Source organism: Scylla paramamosain, chromosome 9 (assembly GCF_035594125.1).
Source record: "Scylla paramamosain isolate STU-SP2022 chromosome 9, ASM3559412v1, whole genome shotgun sequence".
In the NCBI taxonomy this organism is placed as follows: Eukaryota; Metazoa; Arthropoda; class Malacostraca; order Decapoda; family Portunidae; genus Scylla; species Scylla paramamosain.
In genome coordinates this window covers 24,795,001-24,815,000 of record NC_087159.1, presented here as the reverse complement: position 1 = coordinate 24,815,000, position 20,000 = coordinate 24,795,001, and the positions used below count along the sequence as shown (strand labels likewise).

The following is a 20,000-nucleotide window of genomic DNA, read 5'->3' as shown; positions in this document are numbered from 1 at the left end:
TGGTGGTTGTTGTGGTGGTTGCTGTGGTTGTGGTTGTTGTTGTTGTTGTTGTTGTTGTTGTTGTTGTTGTTGCTGTGGTGGTGGTTATGGTTGTTGTGGTGGTTGTTGTGGTTGTGGTGGTTGTTGTGGTGGTTGTGGTGGTTGTGGTGGTTGTTGTGGTGGTTGTGGTGGTTTTTGTGGTGGTTGCTGTGGTTGTTGTGGTGGTTGTTGTGGTTGTGGTGGTTGTTGTGGTTGTTGTGGTGGTTGTTGTGGTGGTTGTTGTGGTTGTGGTGGTTGTTGTGGTTGTTGTGGTGGTTGTTGTGGTTGTGGTAGTTGTTGTGGTTGTTGTGATGGTTGTTGTAGTTGTGGTGGTTGTTGTGGTTGTTGTGGTGGTTGTTGTGGTTGTGGTGGTTGTTGTGATGGTTGCTGTGGTTGTTGTGGTGGTTGTTGTTGTTGTTGTTGTTAATGATGATGATGATGATGATGATGATGGTGATAATGATATTGTTGTTCATGATGATGATAATGATGATGATGATGATGATGGTGATGATGTTGTTATTGTTGTTGATGGTGGTGGTGTTGTCGTTGTTGTTCCTGCTACTGTTATTGTTGTTGTTGTTGTTGTTGTTGTTGTTGTTGTTGTTGTTATTTGTTGTAACTGGTAGGTAGGATAGGTGGGGACAGACGCTATGTAAAACATAACGCATGTTGTCCTTTTGTTCATTTAGTCTAGAACACTTCCTGTTGCTCGTCTGATGAAATATCGTTAACTAGCACAACAGCATACATCATACTGATCACGTGGTGCTGATGCAAATACAGATGTTATGTCTACATCCGTTGTATGTTAGCCAGCGGCAGGTCCCGAGACAGCGTGAAGGAGGCATAGAGCTGTGTGCTTCGGGGAGGAGTGCCGCTTGCTGCTAAATGCCTGCGTCAAGCGAGCTTTGCGTGCGGCCACATCAAGACCATTAGCGTGTCTCTCGTTGGACTCAGTGCTGTGTGAGTGTGTGCTCAAAACTCTAAACAAATTCTAAAAACTAAGTGCTGTGGTGTCGCTGTTTAATTAATAAGAGACACAACGACATATCCCTGGCGTCTGTCCAGTAACAAGAGACAGTGACATATTCCTAACGCCTCTCCAGTAACCAGAGACGCAGCGTGGCTCACTTGAAAACATTAAGAAACACCACGTTACGTAACTTCTCATAACAGATGAACCTCCAATTGTAACTATAAATAAATTGGTTAATGATGCTTTAATTGCAACTTCCCCTTAAACTTAATTGAATGACATGTTCTCCCTGTAATGCTGCTAGCTAACATGAAAATGCTAACATTAAATGGTTCCCTGCAGTGATATTTAGAACGTTGTTGTTCTTGTTGTTGTTGTTGATGGTGGTAGTGGTGGTGGTGGTGTTGTTGTTGTTCTTGTTGTTGTTGATGTTGTTGATGTTGTTGATGTTGTTGTTGTTGTTGTTGTTGTTGTTGTTGTTGTTGTTGTTGTTGTTGCTGTTGTTGCTGTTGTTGATGTTGTTGTTGTTTTAAAGCTGCCGTCCTAGTCTTTGATTCCCTAATTGGTGCCATTAGTCACTACCACAAGGCACACAGTATTTCTTGAGAGAAAACCACAACAGATTGTCGCAGGAATCCTGGCCTGTAAAACGCTGCAAAAGGAACACAAGACAATAGTCTGAACTTGCGGAGCAAATGAAGGAAAACCTTACGTAAGTTCAGGCCAGATAAGACAAGAAATTATCTGAGGAACTGGAAGGCAGCAACCCGGATGAAATATACCTTTCCAGTAGGGACGATCAACAAACTTCAATTACACAATACATCATACAGGAATCATAAATAAATTATAAATAAATCATAAATAAACGCGATCAATCTAAATTAATCACCATTGAGCAATACATCAAAGGAAAAAGGATAATAAATCAGGTGAAAACAAACATCCAGAGGATAAAGTAAACTTTTGAAAGTATTCTAATTAAGCACCGGGAAATATGACACCAATGATGGGATTTTGAATTATGCAAATCAGCACGCTAAAAATGATGGGATGAATATTTGACATATTGAAACACATTCCATAAAGTGTTGCACTAAAGCTGTAAACAGCGACACACACACACTCACACACACACACACACACACACACACACACACACACACACACACACACACACACACACACACGCATATATATATATATATATATATATATATATATATATATATATATATATATATATATATATATATATATATATATATATATATATATATATATATATATATATATATATATATATATATATATTATGCAGTAGAAAGAATAAAAAGCAACGGAGTGAGTAGACATGGGTTCCCTCCTAAATCTTTTATATATAAGGAGATGATAAATAGAAAAAAGATATTTAGTTTCCTTTCAGTCCCAATGGTTGGATCAATGGATGTGTGTGGGTGTGCAGAGGAGGCTGGGCAGGGAAATATTTGAAAAAATGTTGAAGAAAACTGGAAATGTTAGCTCAGAGTGAAACCAATATGAAAGACCAGCTTGTGAATGTTTGTAAATGTTATTGTGGACAAAAAATAAATAAATAAATAAATAAATAATATATATATATATATATATATATATATATATATATATATATATATATATATATATATATATATATATATATATATATATATATATATATATATATATATATATATATATATATATTTGAACTACTCTCTTTTACATTAGAGTAACAACCTGATTTATCTATCTAGTATCTATTTGCACTTATGTATTCTTATATGTATGCATGCATGTGTGTATTATGTACATTATTAGTAAGTGTCTACCTCTTTACTCCCTATTGATCTATCCACACAGGCTCAAGGCTGTTGGGAAAGGTTAGGACGCATGGGATGGCTGGGACGGTGTTAGGCTGAATAAGGTCAAGGTTAGGCGACAGGCGACAGAGTTGTAATAAACGGCTCTAAATCCGAGTGTGGTCAAGCAATTAGTGGGGTGCCACAATGATCAGTTTTAGGACCATTGTTGTTTTTAATATATATTAATGATCTAAATAATGGAATTTTTAGCTATGTCAGTAAATTTCCGGATGACGCGAAGATAGGTAGTTTAATTAGTTCAGATTCAGATGCCACCGCCTTGCGGGCAGACTTAGATAGAATGAAGGAATGAGCAGACAAATAGCAAATGTAGCTTGATGATAACAAATGCAAAGTACTTACCGTAGGTAGAAGAAACCTAGACAGTAGGACATAGGTACACAATAAAGAACGAAGCTCTGGTAAGTTCATAGAAAGAAAAAGATTTAGGAGTTATAGTTAGCTCTGATCTCCGTCTAAGAAAACAATGCATAGAAGCCATAAGTAAAGTAAATCAGGTATTAGGATTAAGTTTTAGGAGTGTTAAAAGTAGAAATCCCAAAGTAATATTAAAGTCAGATCTCATTTAGACTATGCTGTGCAGTTCTGGTCTCTGTATTAAAGGAAGGATACAGATCTGTTAGAATCAGTACAAAGGAGAATGACTAAAATGATAAAGAGAATGAGGGTTATTCCTCACGAAACAAGATTGAAGCTTTTAAATTTACATTCCTTAGAGAGGCGTAGATTAAGAGAGGGCCTAATAGATTTTTTTAAGTGATATAGGGGATAGAACAAGAGTGTCGTAAGCAAAATTTTCAGGATCAGTAGTCAGGATAGAACAAGAAATATGGGTTTAAGGTTGAAAAATTTAGGTTCAAGAAAGAGATAGGAAGAAATTTGATTCTCAAATAAAGTGGTAGATGAATGGAATGAACTCAGTAACCAGGTTGTTAGTGCTGAGCCATTGGGGAGCTTTAAAAGAGCAGATTTATGGATGGGGATGACAGGTGAAGATAGGTAGGTGTGTTTCATACAGGGACTGCCACGGGTAGACCTGATGGCTTCTTGTAGCTTCCCTTATTTTCTTATGTTCTTATGTTTTTTTATGAATCTATTTGATCTATCTATTTATCTACTTAAATGGATAGATAGATAGACAGACAGAAAGATAGATAGATAGACAGACAGACAGACAGACAGGCAGATCAGCTGAGAGAGAGAGAGAGAGAGAGAGAGAGAGAGAGAGAGAGAGAGAGAGAGAGAGAGAGAGAGAGAGAGAGAGAGAGAGAGAGAGAGAGAGAGAGACGTACAGACAAAACAACAGATATACTAACACTATATTGTAGATGTTCTACGTTGGTGTTCCATTAATATAAAAAATAAATAAAATGAAATAAAAAGTCCGACTACGAACAAGGTAAAACTCAAGGGAGGGGACGTGAGAGAATTATTACTATGAGAGAAATAAAGCGAGAGAGAAAATACAAAAATGGAAGAAAACTGAGTATGCTTCCCAACCCCTTGCGTCAGGAGCGGAAAGGCTGCGCGCCGCGGGGGAAAGTCGGTGGTGTAGGAGGACGGATTTTTGTGGAAAAGTTCTGAACACACACACACACACACACACACACACACACACACACACACACACACACACACACACACACTGAACTAGTGATGACAATTTCCATCACATTATGTCTTTCTCTCTTCCATTGTGCCTCTGTCGGTCTGTCTTTTTTGTTGGGCAGTTTCTATTTACCTGTCTGACCGGCAGGCTATTTGTCTATCTGTATGTCTGCCTTTATGTTTGTTTGTCTGCTGGTTTGTATTCGTCCCCCTTTTGTCTGTCTGCCTGTGTATCGGTCTGTCTGTCTTTTCTGCCTTTCCAAATATTTGTCAGGCTGTCCATCTGTCTGTTTGTTCATCTGTCTCTTTGTCTACCACTCTATTTGCTTAGCCGGCTGGCTGACCGAGAGTTTGTTAGCTAACCTGAAAGTCCTCGAAAACTGCCACAGATTTCGAATGGTACACTACTATAACTGAAGCAATTTTATGGAGTAGCACGGGCAATATAATAGCTCTTGTGCAAACGTTTTTGAAGGAACAATATTGCTTGTAAATAAGATATGGTGGTACGTTAAAGCTGGACTCATTACAGTGGGCCACAGTACGCTACCGTAGCAGAAGCCAGGTTTGAGGGTTTTGCGTTTGCTCCCTTTTAGCTTCCCGCCGGTGTCACTGGGGAAAACCCTCTTTGATTCATGAAGGACGTACAGAATGTCAAGGTTCAGCGAGTGGTATCACCTGCAGGAAACTATCGTGTTTACTTTAGGAAATCAATGCACGCATTCTCTGAGCATCCAACTGCATCTATTATTTTCAGTAGTCTTTGACAAGATCTACAGAAGCAAGGCCTACTCACTCTCACCACTCTCGTCGCGAGGGGATGCTCTCGAGAACCGTTCCCCAAAGGAGGTACATGGAACACACTGTCATTGACACTGGCGATAATTTGTAAACCAGAGGTCACAGTTATTTTTTCTTTTTTAATACGGATGCTCTAAAGAGTCCATCGAGCTGAGAGATGGTTATCAGAGAGGCATGTTGCTGATGCCATGAGTTTAAACTGAGATGTGAGGACATATTTAAATATACTTTATGTGAGTAGACATCATTTTACCCTAATTTAAATAGACACTGGTCTAGGACAACAAAAAGAATGAAAAAAAAAGGCCCACTGAGGTTCCAGTTCCAAAAGATAGGATCATCCAAAATTGGAGGATAAGTGTCTTGAAACCTCCCTCTTAAAAGAGTTCAAATCATAGGAAGAAGAAAAAACGAAAACAGGTAGGAAGTTCCTGGGAATGTTATTAAGAATAATGGTTCACTTTTGAGAGAGAGGTGAACAGAACAGGAGTGAAACCAGAAAGCCTTTTGCAGCGAGACCGCGGGAGATGACAAAGCATGCACTTAGCAAGATCAGAAGAGTAGTTAGCATGAAAATACCGGTAGAATATAGCAAGAGATGCAACTTAGTCAGTTAGAGGAGAGTAGCTGATAAGATGAAATGCCTTTTATTTTAACCTGTCTAGAAGAGCAATGTGAGTGGAACTCCCCATACAAGTGAAGCGTACTCAATACATGGACGGATAAGTCCCCTGTACAGAGCTAGTAGCTGGGAGTGAGTGAGAAAACTGGCGGAGACGACTCAGAACACCTAAATTTATATAAACTGTTTTAGCGAGAGATGAGATGTAAAGTTTCCAGTTTAGATCATTAGTAAAGGACAGGCTGAGGATGTTTAATGTCGAAGATAGGGACAGTTGAGTATTACTGAAAAACAGGGAGTAATTATCTGGAAAGTTGTATCGAGTTGATAGATGAAAGAATTAAGTCTTTGAGGCACTGAACAATATTATGTTTGCCCTGCCCCAATCAGAAATTTTAAGATCAGATTCCTGCGTAATAAATAAGATGGAATCCCTTGCAGCTGTCTTACACTATTTTTAATGAGCAATTGCAATCTTTGACAAAAAAAAAATACTGAGTTCTAACATTTCCTTCTAAATATCTTGAGGCTTTTCTCGGGTCGGTGCATTTTCGTATATCAGTAATTCCAATAAAAATGTGGGTTTTCTCGCGGTTAAATTCAACTTGTTTTCCCTGGGGCGAGAGTGGCAGGCGTGAGCAGACCTTGCTTCTGGAGGTCTTGTGCCTCAGTAGTTTTTTTAGGAAGATTTTTCTTTTCTTTTTTTCTCTCTGCCAGACGAAAAAAAAGTGGAAATGACATACTGCTCTCTCTCTCTCTCTCTCTCTCTCTCTCTCTCTCTCTCTCTCTCTCTCTCTCTCTCTCTCTCTCTCTCTCTCTCTCTCTCTCTTTCTCTCTCTGTCTGTCTGTCTGTCTCCTTCTTCCTCTTCTTTTACTTTCTAAATTCAAAAGAAAAATCTCTGTTTTCGCGTCCTTTTTTTTTTTTCATCCTAATATTTTTATCCGTTAATTTATTTTTTTTTTTTGGCACAATTGAACCTGAAACACTACCTTAATTTTTGTTTTACTTTACTTAATTAAGGATCACATATGAAAAGACAGAGAAAAGGCATTCTTGTATCATCTATATATAAAATGATGGACGCGACCTTAAGTTCCACTGGGCATGTGTGTTCCGCCGAGACATCCTGACTCCAGTGAGTCTGCTCATCACGGCCTCTCAGGCATAAGCCAGCATTCATGTCAGTGTTTTCCTCCACTGTCACTCTCTAATTTCATACGTTGTATAAAAGCAAAAAAAAAAAAAAAAATGCAAGAGTGCAGCAGCGCCACAGTCATGATCTCATCACTTCCTGCCTGTCACGTTGGCGCGTCTGTTAATGAATACACCACACGTCACCGGGGAGCCTGTCGCCGCCACAGGCTCGGGCTCAGCTTTGCCACACACCCAAACAAATGACGAAAACGTCAGCTTTCTTTTATCATATTTTTATTTACTGGTTATTGATCGATTATATTTTATTACTTTTGTTTTACCTATCTTCATTCGTATTGATACATATATACAACTACATAATTAATAATAATAATAATAACAATGAAGATGATGACGATAATTATAACAATAATAATAATAATGATAATAATAATAATAATAATAATAATAATAATAATAATAATAATAATAATTATTATTATTATTATTATTATTATTATTATTATTATTATTATTATTATTATTATTATTATTATTATTATTAAAATGATTATCATAGTTACTTATTGTTTTCATTTTCTTATTTACTTGTACGCATCGATACAAATATACATCGGTTAACAAGTAATAAAATATAATCAATCAATAATCAATATATGAAATGGTAATGGCAGTAATTATGGTTATAATCCTGAAATGAGCCTTCGTTATTTCTTTATTATTATTATTATTATTATTATTATTATTATTATTATTGTTATTATTATTATTATTATTATTATTAATGTTGTTGTTATAATAACAGTAATAGTAATAATAATAATAATAATAATAATAATAATAATTATTATTATTATTATTATTATTATTATTATTATTATTATTATCATTATTATTATTATTATTATTATTATTATTATTATTATTATTATTATTATTATTATTATTATTATTATTATCATTATTATTATTGTTATTATCATCATCATCACCATTGTCGTCGTCAACAAGTTTTTCCTTTTTATTTTCGTCTTTTGATTTTTATTTCATTGTACCTCTTTTCGTCTATTTATTTGTTTATTTATCTATTCATTTATTTATTTATTTATGTATTTATAATTTAATTTTCTTTATTCCTTTATTTATCCTTTTTGTTTATTCTATCTATTTAATTGATTTAATTTGCTTTATTTACTTATTTATTAATTACTTTTTACTTATTATATATATATATATATATATATATATATATATATATATATATATATATATATATATATATATATATATATATATATATATATATATATATATATATATATATATAATCATTATAGTGATAAAAGAGTGCTGTTTCTCCAGTGTCTCGAACCACTGCTCTGTGTCTTGACTTCCTTCCTGTCTGAGGCTTCTCTGGGCAACCCTCAACAGTAAGACTGTCAAGCGTCTGTCAGTCTCAGTGCCACAAAGGACGATCCACAGGACCCTCTGGACTTATACTCGTAAAGTTAGTCTTGGCCATCCTCACTCTGGGGATCCAAAGTAATGACATCAATTTGCCAAAAGGCTTCGAAAATTTTTTACCTCAATCCTTGCCTCACAAAATCATCTATTTACATATTGTATCTGCACCTTTATCTCCTTTCTCGCTGATGTTGAGGCCACTCTAGTACTACCTATTAAATATCTCTATTCATTAAATACCTTGTTGAAAGTTTCCTCGTTAGGTTTATGGAAGCCCACATCATAATCCACAAAGAAAGTTGGCTCGTCAGAGGATACCTTTGCCACCTGAGCCGGCGTGATGTTGAGGTGAGATTCAAGATGACGTTACCAGAGAGAGAAAGAGAGAGAGAGAGAGAGAGAGAGAGAGAGAGAGAGAGAGAGAGAGAGAGAGAGAGAGAGAGAGAAATAACTTATGTTTGTATTTTTACTTGTCTGTCAACTAGTTACTTTACCTACACACACAAACACACACACACACACACACACACACACACACACACACACACACACACACACACACACACACCACGTAGTGTAGTGGTTAGCACGGCGAGGCAAATGAGCGAGCCTCTTAATGTGTAGCCCCTGTTCACCTAGCAGCAAGTAGGTGCGGGATGTAACCCGAGGGGTTGTGACCTCACTGTCCCGGTGTGTGGTGTGTAAGTGGTCTCAGTCCTTCCCAGAGATCGGCCACTATGAACTCTGAGCTCTTTCCGTAGGAGAACGGCTGGCTGGGTGACCAGCAGACGACCGTAGGCGAATCACACACACACACACACACACACACACACACACACACACACACACACACACACCATGTGACCTACAACCAGCGATTCCGGTCTGCAAATCTCCAGTGTCAGGGTGAAAGTTAAAATGAAGTCACTGGTGTTGAATATTAGATAAAAAATAAATGGCGTCAAAGACACTGACCATTACTCAACACCTGTACTATCTAACCTGTCCACAAGAATCATTTAAGTCTGACTCGGGTAACGCTGTGAGTTGACACTGCGATGAATGTACGAAAAGCCCTGATCAGCCCGCTATGCGATATATCTGCCATTCTTACTCTTTCAGTCCTTCCGCTGTCTGCACTCACTCCCCTGTTTCTATGTAAATTTTACTCACGAAGATTCATCCATAATAATTTACCCCCAAAATAGTTTCCCCTATGACAATTTTCCCTAAGCCAGTTTAAAGTAATTTAACGTAACGTAATTTATCACAGGACGCGGAATCTTGTTTGTGGGAGAATTTTACCTTTGGAGAACTTCAGTATATTTCGTCTTCGAGGTCTTTATAGACAGTTCTGTATCACACTGTTTTAGTGCCAGCTTCCTCATACAGTAAGGTCGTTTTCAATGTGTATCGTTCTGAGAGTTTACTTACCTTACTATAAAACAGAAGCTTTCAGGAAGTAAAGGAGTTATTCATGTGAACCCGTCAGGCATACATCTTATTCTGAAGTTCCCTAATGACTCGGCACTAACAACCTGATTATTGACTCTACTCCATTCATCGACCACTCTATCTGAAAACCAATTTCTTGCTATCTCATCTTTTCTTTTTCCTTTTTTTTAATATCTTTATTAAGATTGAACCCATCACTTGTTATCCTATCCTGATTACTGACCTTGGGTATTTTAGTTATGTCACCTTTGTTATATTCCTTATACCACTGAAGACATCTCAGGTCCCCACTTAACTTATGTACGCCTCTCTAGGAAATGTAAACTTTAAAGTCTCGGTCTCCTTTCGTAAGGAATGGTTTTCGTCCCTTACACCTTTTGATCATAGACATATTTTCAGCCATCTTTGATATTTTTAAAACAATATTACACTCAAAACAAATCAAATTATATATATATATATATATATATATATATATATATATATATATATATATATATATATATATATATATATATATATATATATATATATATATATATATATATATATATATATCCTCTTTTCCCATATAGAGAAAAGAATAATTTCACATTAAAGAAATGCATTATAATGGCTGACTGGAACTGCAGAATCTTGTTTTCCATGTCTCAAACATTTTTCTTCCATATACTCGTATTCGATAAACAACTCTCCGGATAACAATTCTTTATTTTCAGTCCTCATTCACACTGAAGATTTTGGTTTGTCCTTCACTAATAATTTCATTCTGAAGTATGATATTTTTATGTTCCATAATGTTACGCAGTTTGTATCGTTTCCGTTCATTCTTTCAGTTTTCCCAGATGTGACTTAATATGGACCTTATCAGCCTTTGTACTGATAAAGCCTCCTACGCCTACTTTCATCAGTACAGCCTTTTCGGTCAAGGTGGAACTAGAACCAACTCGTATCATCATTATCTTCCCTCCCTTTATTGTCTGTAGTGCTACACAAAACTTTCTGACGACTCCACTCTTCTGTTAAAAAGTTACTCTTGGCCACTGATTGAAACCGACGCCACACCTTCCCCATACCATATCATTTCCTGCGCTCTCTCAATTTCTTTCAATACCTCCCAAGTTCAACTCACTTCCTCTAATTCCTCAGCATCTCCGTAGGGAATAAAGTTCCTAAACACTTTCACTTCATCAACGTCCTCGTAAAGTTTTAAAAATTGCTCATTAACTCCAAAATAATGACAATATTCAAATTACCTCGTGAAAACTAGATATTATCACTGTAGATAATGAAGACGCCCGAGACAGACCTCACCACCCCTAGGTAATGCTCGAGCTCCCGGCCCTCCTTTCAGGTCTCACATCGGCAAGACAGAGTAGGATGGCGTTATACAGGGACACCAAAATACTGAGAGACTACCAGTCGACCTGCCATCATTCACCAACCACCCAGACACGTATCGACCCCTTCGAAAGTCTACTAACCCTCAGTAATGACCTCTTCGGGGACCCTTCCTCCATCTCCACTCCCTTCAGGTCTCCCACTACCTGATTCCCTTACCATATTTCCATCCGTAATATGTTTCTTTCCCTCTTCTCTCATTTTATCTCTCATTTTCTTTCTTGACCTTCCGTCCTTTTTCTTCCATCTCTCTCTCTCTCTCTCTCTCTCTCTCTCTCTCTCTCTCTCTCTCTCTCTCTCTCTCTCTCTCTCTCTCTCTCTCTGTCTGTTCTTTTCACCCCCTACACTTCTCTTCAATTCCTGGTTCTACGTATTATTTTCTATCTGTAGCTTTTATACTTTTCATCTCTTTTATTCATCAACTCATTTCCAGTTCCTACTTTCCTATCTGCTCCATTCTTTTCTCTCCCTCTTTTTCCAGTTCCTTTTCAGTTCCTCTCCTCCCCACATTTTTTTTTCTCTCTCCCTACTAGTACCTCACTCCTCATTTCCTTTTCCCTTCCTTATCTCTTATCTCACTTACTCTTATCTTCCATGCCTACCTTAACATTCTCTCTCTCTCTCTCTCTCTCTCTCTCTGGTCTTCCCTTGCCACGTGGAAGGATAAAGAGTGTGTCCCCATCCAGGCTGAAGCTGATTCACTGATAAATTTATCTTCTCTCATTAGTATTCCCGGGAGAAATCAAGCTTGTGAACCTAATACTGCACACGAGGGAAAGGATCTCACTCCGGTCTTGTGGGCCGTGTATTTGTTCACCTGTCTGTCTACCAGTCTCTCTCTCTCTCTCTCTCTCTCTCTCTCTCTCTCTCTCTCTCTCTCTCTCTCTCTCTCTCTCTCTCTCTCTCTCTCAGGAAGTAGAAATTGAGATTCATAATTTCAACCTGCTTCTTTTTTTCTTTTTTTTGTTTGTTCTTCATTTTTATATACACTGCTTATATAAATTATTTGTTTGTTTGTTTGTTTACCTGTTTTTCTGTAGCGTTATGTGTGTTTATTTGTTTATGTGTATTTGAGGGAAGGAGAGATAGTGAGTTTGCCTCCATTTTTTGTTGCAAGGGAAATGCGCACGTCCGTGCGAAATTTATTTATTTTTTTATGCTAATCTAATTTTGGCGTACGAGTAGATGATTGACAATGTGTATTTGCTTATTAAATATCTCTCTCTCTCTCTCTCTCTCTCTCTCTCTCTCTCTCTCTCTCTCTCTCTCTCTCTCTCTCTCTCTCTCTCTCTCTCTCTCTCTCTCTCTCTCTCTCGCTCTCTCTCAAACACATCATCATATTCACCATCTAAAATGTAAATGTATGCATCAAAGCTGCCTGCATTAACTAATTGTCCTCGCAGGAAGAAAAAATAATGCGAAAAAAAAGAGAAAATACAGTCACATCGACATCATCAATGCCATCGCAATATTTTTTCCTCTTCTCCTCGCCTTCTTCTTTTCCCTGCGGTCTTCCCTCTCCTCACGAACGAGCTTAATGATGCTTCAGGAATTACCTCACCAAAGTGCTGAGGTAATTCCTGTGATGGCTAATCCGTCCCTGCAGGCGCCCCCACGCTGCCACATCTCACAGTTTTATATCTCTTCATTCTAACATCTCACTTTTTTTCATCTCTTTCATTCCAACTTCATCCTTTGATTTTTCTTTCGGAAAATTAATTACAGAACCATGATATGGTAACAGATTTTGGTTTGTGTGAAATTCATATGATAATTCTTTTTATTATTATTTTCAACAAAACATTTAGCTCAGCCAGGGACATTCGAGTTTGTTCCTCATGGCGCTTCGCCTCAACTACGTGTACGTTACGTAATCTCCCACAACTGCCACAGGAACTTACCTGCCTGCTGCTTAACAATATTTTAACCACTAAATATTTATAGGTATTTGTGAATTAGGTCAAACCTGAACTAACTTGCTAACGTGGAGATTCGCCCTCTGGACTCCCTTAAACATTCAAAATTCGATATTACGGTTATATTACTAAATTTGCCGACCTAATTCAGCCATCAAAATATCCACAATAACCAGGCCTACACACTGAAAGGGAAAATAATTTAGTACGTAACGGGAAACTCTTTACCGAAATAATTTCTGAAAACGACATCCTTTTATATTCGATAGGAAGTTATTTGATAATTATGGATTTTGATGCTTTTCCCTCAAACTTTCCCAAAGTTTTCCCTCAAACTTAAGTCTCCTGATATGCTTATAATCGGCCAATAATTCTGTTTTGTAAGGCGATAGTCAATAGATAGGAGAACTAGGATTGAGGAAAAACACAAAGCAGAAGCAGAATGAATGGAAGTGAATGGGACAGTACTGTTGATCATGTCTTCAACACTTAAAGAAAAATACAAAAATATCAGACAGGAGATTTCCAGAGTATTTGATATGATCATAATGTTGGAAGAGTTAAAATATGATTTTTTAGATTTTATTGTAATTCTTCCGTTTCTTGATTTGGGCTTGGCAGTAATCCAAGATACAGTTAAATAATACCATATAGGTGACGTTTGACTGCTCGACTATAATTATAAAATAAAACGATAAATTGTAGGCAGGTCAAGGGATCCTCAGCCGCCATCTTTCTAGTATAGGTATCTTTATAATTCCAAAAAAGGTGAAGTCTTCATCCTCATTTTAGTTCACACCTACCATGTTACGTGTGAACACGCACTATCTTAGATCTTAATTTCCTCATCACACAACTCGCTCTTCTCCACTCTACCCACTCTTTTCCAGCCTTCCCTTATCTTGTCCCTAGTTCTAATCATTATTGATGTTCCTCACTTCTCCCATTGTACCCCGCGGCGGAACAAGTTTTTCATTATTCCTTCCCTCCATCCCTTCGTCTTTCCCTATCTTCTCTCGCTCTTTCTCTCCAGTGTAGTGATATCTTCTTGGCAGTTCATTTTTTCTTCCATGGAAACGAGACAGGAATTCACCCCAAGAAGGAATGGCCTTGGGCATTGATAGAGGTACTGGTACCGTGTGTGTGTGTGTGTGTGTGTGTGTGTGTGTGTGTGTGTGTGTGTGTGTGTGTGTGTGTGTGTGTGTGTGTGTATGTGTGTGTGTGTGTGTGTGTGTGTGTGTGTGTGTGTATGTGTGTGTGTGTGTGTGTGTGTGTGTGTGTGTGTGTGTGTGTGTGTGTGTGTGTGTGTGTGTGTGTGTGTGTGTTGTGTGTGTGTGTGTGTGTGTGTGTTTGTGTGTGTGTATGTGTGTGTGTGTGTGTGTGTGTGTGTGTGTGTGTGTGTGACGAGAATTTTGAAAGGGAACACTACAACAGCACAATTTTCATCCCTTTCTCTAAAGCTTCTGTACTCTGCACATTAACAGATTACACCAGTCTTACGTAATGACATCATATCTGGTACCTCTCAACATATAAAAGTAATTTCCAATAAGAAAGAAAGGTACGAACAGTCTAGATTCCGTTGATTTGATTTTTTTCCTCATCATGTGTGGAACCCAACTCGGGTTCCACACATCTATCGATGTTACCCGAGTAACATCGATAGATGACCATCATTGAAACACTGCCTATAGTATTGCACTGCTTTATGTTTAACATAGCAATTACTTCCCCATGTTCCTGTCGTCAACTAACTCTCGTCTTCAACTAAGAGCAGCGTTGGTGCAACAAATTGCCTCACACTTATTTCAGAGGCCGCACGCCGCACCAGCACCTGCAGGCAGACTCACCGGATCCCAAAAGTCAAGTGCACACGCCGTGACATTTCCATGAGAGGCGAACGAACCTCATGGTGTGAATCTATTGCAAGACATAAGACCGCTACGTAACATGGAGGGAATAAATACTTTTCTTTGAACATGTACAGTGAAGTCATGTGTGTGATGAAGAAGCAAACACAAGATTCGAGTGTGACTTGTTTTGTTGCGATGGCATCCTCCTGCTTTAATTAATCAATTTCCAAGAAAATGAAAGAGATATTGAATAGCATCTTAATACATGAAATTCTCACCCAAACAGAAGTGCTACAGTCTGACCAGAGACTCACGCATCCACCCAGTACGTAAAGGTAGCAGCAACACAGGAAGCTCGGCAGAGTTAATGGCCGCCGCGACTCAAATCCCTTGTGGTTTTCGGCTCGTTAGTTCTTGATTATTTGGCGTATGTAAAACAAATTAGTTCTAGATAATCTATCCCTGAGGTGTACCAGTAGTGCTAATCTATGAGACTCTTTTATCTTGAATCCCTCAGCGGTGAAGGAATCTTTGATGTTGATGCACACTAATAGGCTCATAAGTAGTGCACTGATGAAGCTGTAATTATCACCAGCCTACATTATTCCACTGTGAGACCAAGGCGTCCTGCGGGAATTAATGGAGACGGTGTTAAGGCAGACTACACTCCGCATTGCCTCTGAGCGTCACCGTGGGTGAGGCGCACACAACATGGGAGGAAACAAAACCCAGACAATCCACGCTCAGCTTACGACTGGAACCCGGAACTTCTTGGCTACGAGCGGTGTGCACTAACCACCACACCACCCACCCGTCTGATAAATCAATAGTAAATATGATGACTTCGGGGTTCATCTGTTTCATATTCAGCATATACTACTACTTCAACTACTACTTCCCTTTTCGAATGTCTAACAAGCCGCTGCCCCATTCTAGGCATTCTGCAGGCAATGTATTCTTTCTGCTTCACTGCCACACTACCACCATTAACGTCCATGTATTTATTTTGTTTTTACCTCTCCAATTATACTCGATGGAAGGTATTCAGTTGTTGAAATTATATTGCGATTTTGGCACAATCTGATATTTTATGGAGAGAGAGAGAGAGAGAGAGAGAGAGAGAGAGAGAGAGAGAGAGAGAGAGAGAGAGAGAGAGAGAGAGAGAGAGAGAATTCATAAGCAAATACAAATTATCAATGATCTACTCAAATGCCGAATTAGATTAACTTAAAAATCTAATTTCACACAAACGCGCGCATTTTCCGTTTCCCTTACAACAAAAACAAAGGCAAATTCTCTCTCTCTCTCTCTCTCTCTCTCTCTCTCTCTCTCTCTCTCTCTCTCTCTCTCTCTCTCTCTCTCTCTCTCTCTGTCTTGCAAGAAAAGCACACACACACACACACACACACATGACGCAATAATATCAGTGACCCGCTGGCCCCGAGATGAACGTGATGTATGGCGCACGCCTACTCCAGGGAGAAGCATTTCTCATCTTCATTATTGTACGGCATGGTCTCTGTTAGTGACAAAGGAGCATTACCAGCACTTCAATAAATTGCTAATGAAAACAAAAGCAAATTATAATGAAACATATACCTAAAATATTGTTTGTATTTCTAGTAAGCTAAGAAATGTTATTACCCGAAACGTTACCTGAGCAGATGAGAAATGAAGATCAGATTTAGCAGTTTAGTGTTTCCAGTTCTATAAAAAAAAAAAAAAGAAGATTCATGAATATAACTCTGAACAAAACACCCCAAGCCCTCAGACAAGTTGGCGTGTTGGTGTTCTCGCCTCTGGATACGGATGGCTACGTTTGCTGTGGGAGACTTTTTCTACGGAGGTTGAACATACAATATAAAAACAGCAATTGACACCATCAGGAATACGAGTGCTATAGATTAAATCATCATTCTACAATTTGCATTTTATTGTCAAACTGACTACCATAACTAATGAAATATATTGGAATCATCAACAAAACTTTTAACTGCAGGAGCTAAGCACAATATGAGTGATTTTAGGCAGTAACACTTTAGTACATTTATTATGCTGTCATGATGATGAATCTTTTAGTAATAAACTATGGAAATCTTTCCCCGCTTATATTTTCACATCTTCCTATGACTTGGACTATTTCAAGAGAGGAACATTAAGATACATTGGCATTAAGATACATTGGCAGACACGACTGGAACCTTTTTCTACTCAGCGGATACAGTGTCTGTGTGGTGCATCTGTTGCTGCCAACAGACAACATTTCATCCAGACGCTCCGTCTGTGGCTAAGTTGCCGGATAAAGATAAAAAAAAAAAAAAAAAATAAATAAATAAATAATAAAAAAATAAATAAATAATAATAATAATAATAATAATAATAATAATAATAATAATAATAATAAGAGGATGATGAAAAAATTTTCTAACTAATCATTATTACTCCATTATCATTATTATCATTATTATTGTTATTATTATTATTATTATTATTATTATTATTATTGACTTTCATTTTATTTATGGATTAATTCATTAATTTTTCGTAATTATTTTTCTAAAGCTAAGGAGAAGCCATCCATAGCAACAGGTCTCCTAATTCGGTGACTGGCAGTATAGTTGAGGTAGGCTACGTAGTGTTCAGCTGCCTTTGTCTCGTCTGCCTTCCACCTTTATCCATTTTCACCGTATATGCCTGTCTCTTCTTTGCTCACACCACTTGTTTTTAATTGATCCCAAATTTAAATTATTCTGTTTGGAATAGTATACAATTAAGAAACATGCGAGCGATGTGTGTGTGTGTGTGTGTGTGTGTGTGTGTGTGTGTGTGTGTGTGTGTGTGTGTGTGTGTGTGTGTGTGTGTGTGTGTGTGTGTGTGTGTGTGTGTGTGTGTGTGTGTGTGTGTGTGTGTGTGTGTGTGTGTGTGTGTGTGTGTGTGTGTGATACGAAATCAGTCATAAGTGTATAACTGGTCTATGAAAACATTGCTCGGAGTAAGAAAGAATACATCAGATCTTGTGTGTTACGCTAAGCTGGGCCACCCAACCTCGCCCGATCTCTTACAATATAAACAATAATTCTTTTCCATAAGTTGTGGCAGGAAAAGTCAGTTAATAAATATGATCCTTTCATTTTTTTTTATGTTGAAATTATCAATGGGATACATGCAGTTATTGCGAGGACTGTAAACAGATACACCAAGTATGACGTCGCGGCCTGTCTTTCTTGATGGAAATGTAAATAACACTATTTTGTCGTCACGGACATCCAGGTGCATCTGGATATTAATCACATTATGACAGTGATTAATGTATATAAAGGAGACACATGGTAAATGATCTGCACATTGTCGTTCACGATGTTCAGGATTTCAGGGCATTCACTTGGTGATTCAGACGGGACGATGGAATAGGCGGGAACCTGGCCGCCTTCGTGACAAGGAACGGTTGTGAGTCTCTCCGGCTATACGAAGGGTCCTTTGTCCAGCAGAGGCATGTGGTGGAGATCTGTCCTGCAACTCAGCATTTGAGAGACAGGTATACATTTAAAACTGATGTCTTCAGTCATTTCACTGAAGATGTAAAGTGGAAAACTGTTCACGATATTTTGCGGTGGCATGATTAGTTTTGTAAATGTTGAAATTTGCTTCGATAATTAATAACTTTTTGCTTTTCATACGTAGATATTTAAACTTGTAAATGTCCATAATATTTTTGGTCACATAATTAGTTTTATAGTTGTTAGAGTTTGTTACTGAGCAACAAATGTTCTTGAACTACAACTAGCTAATGTGTAATAATGGGTATCAATATATAAGGTAATTTGCGTAATTATCTGTCGTAATTTACAATTTCGTGTCCACTTAGTAGTCAATAAACCTACCTATTTATCTGTGTGTGTGTGTGTGTGTGTGTGTGTGTGTGTGTGTGTGTGTGTGTGTGTGTGTGTGTGTGTGTATGTGTGTGTGTTAGCGGATGACTGAGTGTGTGTATAAAACAAACAAGCAGCTGGACAAGAGGTGGAAGTATATGGAAGCAGTGCATAAAATTAATCAAGCTTTCACTTCTTATTCTTTGGATGACTGTTTCCCTACGTAAAAATAATTGCCATCAAGATACGAAAACACAGCAAAATGAATATGCGACATACATATATTAGTGTTTATTAAGAAGTTAATCTCGCTAATAAGATTGCAAAGCATGATCTTTTCGTAACAAGACAATGGACAAAAGTAAATAAGTGGTCATAAAGTAGGTACAATATCAAAACATAAAACAGCAACGGAGAGAAAATAACAGGGATTGTGAAAAAATCAAATATGCATTCAGGCAAGAGATCGCAGCACCAGCGTCATCACATTATGGGAGAACTAAATCTTGGTGAAAGTCTCCTGGTCTTTAATAGAATTTTGTAAGAATACTTCGACGACTACTAGAATATTACGAAGATACTAATTATGTGGTATGGAATTCATAAATGATCGACCTCGTCAAGATATTTCAGCACATGAAACCAGTGGGGAGATCTACTGCCAAATCCTTTACGTGATTTTATAATACAGAAACATTTAAATGCAAAGACAGTATGAATTTTATTTGCTATAAAACAGACAACAAACAAGTCAAATTATAATAACGGCTCATATAAAAGAAGAACACAAGAAAAAATCTCACACACGGTAACCTTATACACTGATGGTGTCGTCCTTTCGCTGCACCTGCAGCATCCGGAGATTTCTTTCCGGCAGATAAAAAGTACGCGCTATAAAACGTAAAACGTTACGTACCTACATACAAAGGTGGGCATAATAAAACGCACCGGATA

General features: G+C 37.7%; 1 long non-coding RNA gene and 1 pseudogene across 1 annotated transcript in view; both read right to left on the bottom strand.

Annotated features, from left to right (window-relative positions):
* Window positions 1-1,279: 1,279 nt before the first annotated feature.
* Window positions 1,280-16,691, bottom strand: LOC135103272 (GATA zinc finger domain-containing protein 4-like; annotated as a pseudogene).
* A 1,293-nt stretch (window positions 16,692-17,984) lies between these two features.
* LOC135103311 (uncharacterized) overlaps window positions 17,985-20,000 on the bottom strand; it is a 78,018-nt gene continuing 76,002 nt past the window's right edge. The window contains exon 4 of the long non-coding RNA XR_010269989.1: window positions 17,985-18,687. This is a non-coding gene — a long non-coding RNA (uncharacterized LOC135103311). The remainder of the gene's footprint in view (window positions 18,688-20,000) is intronic.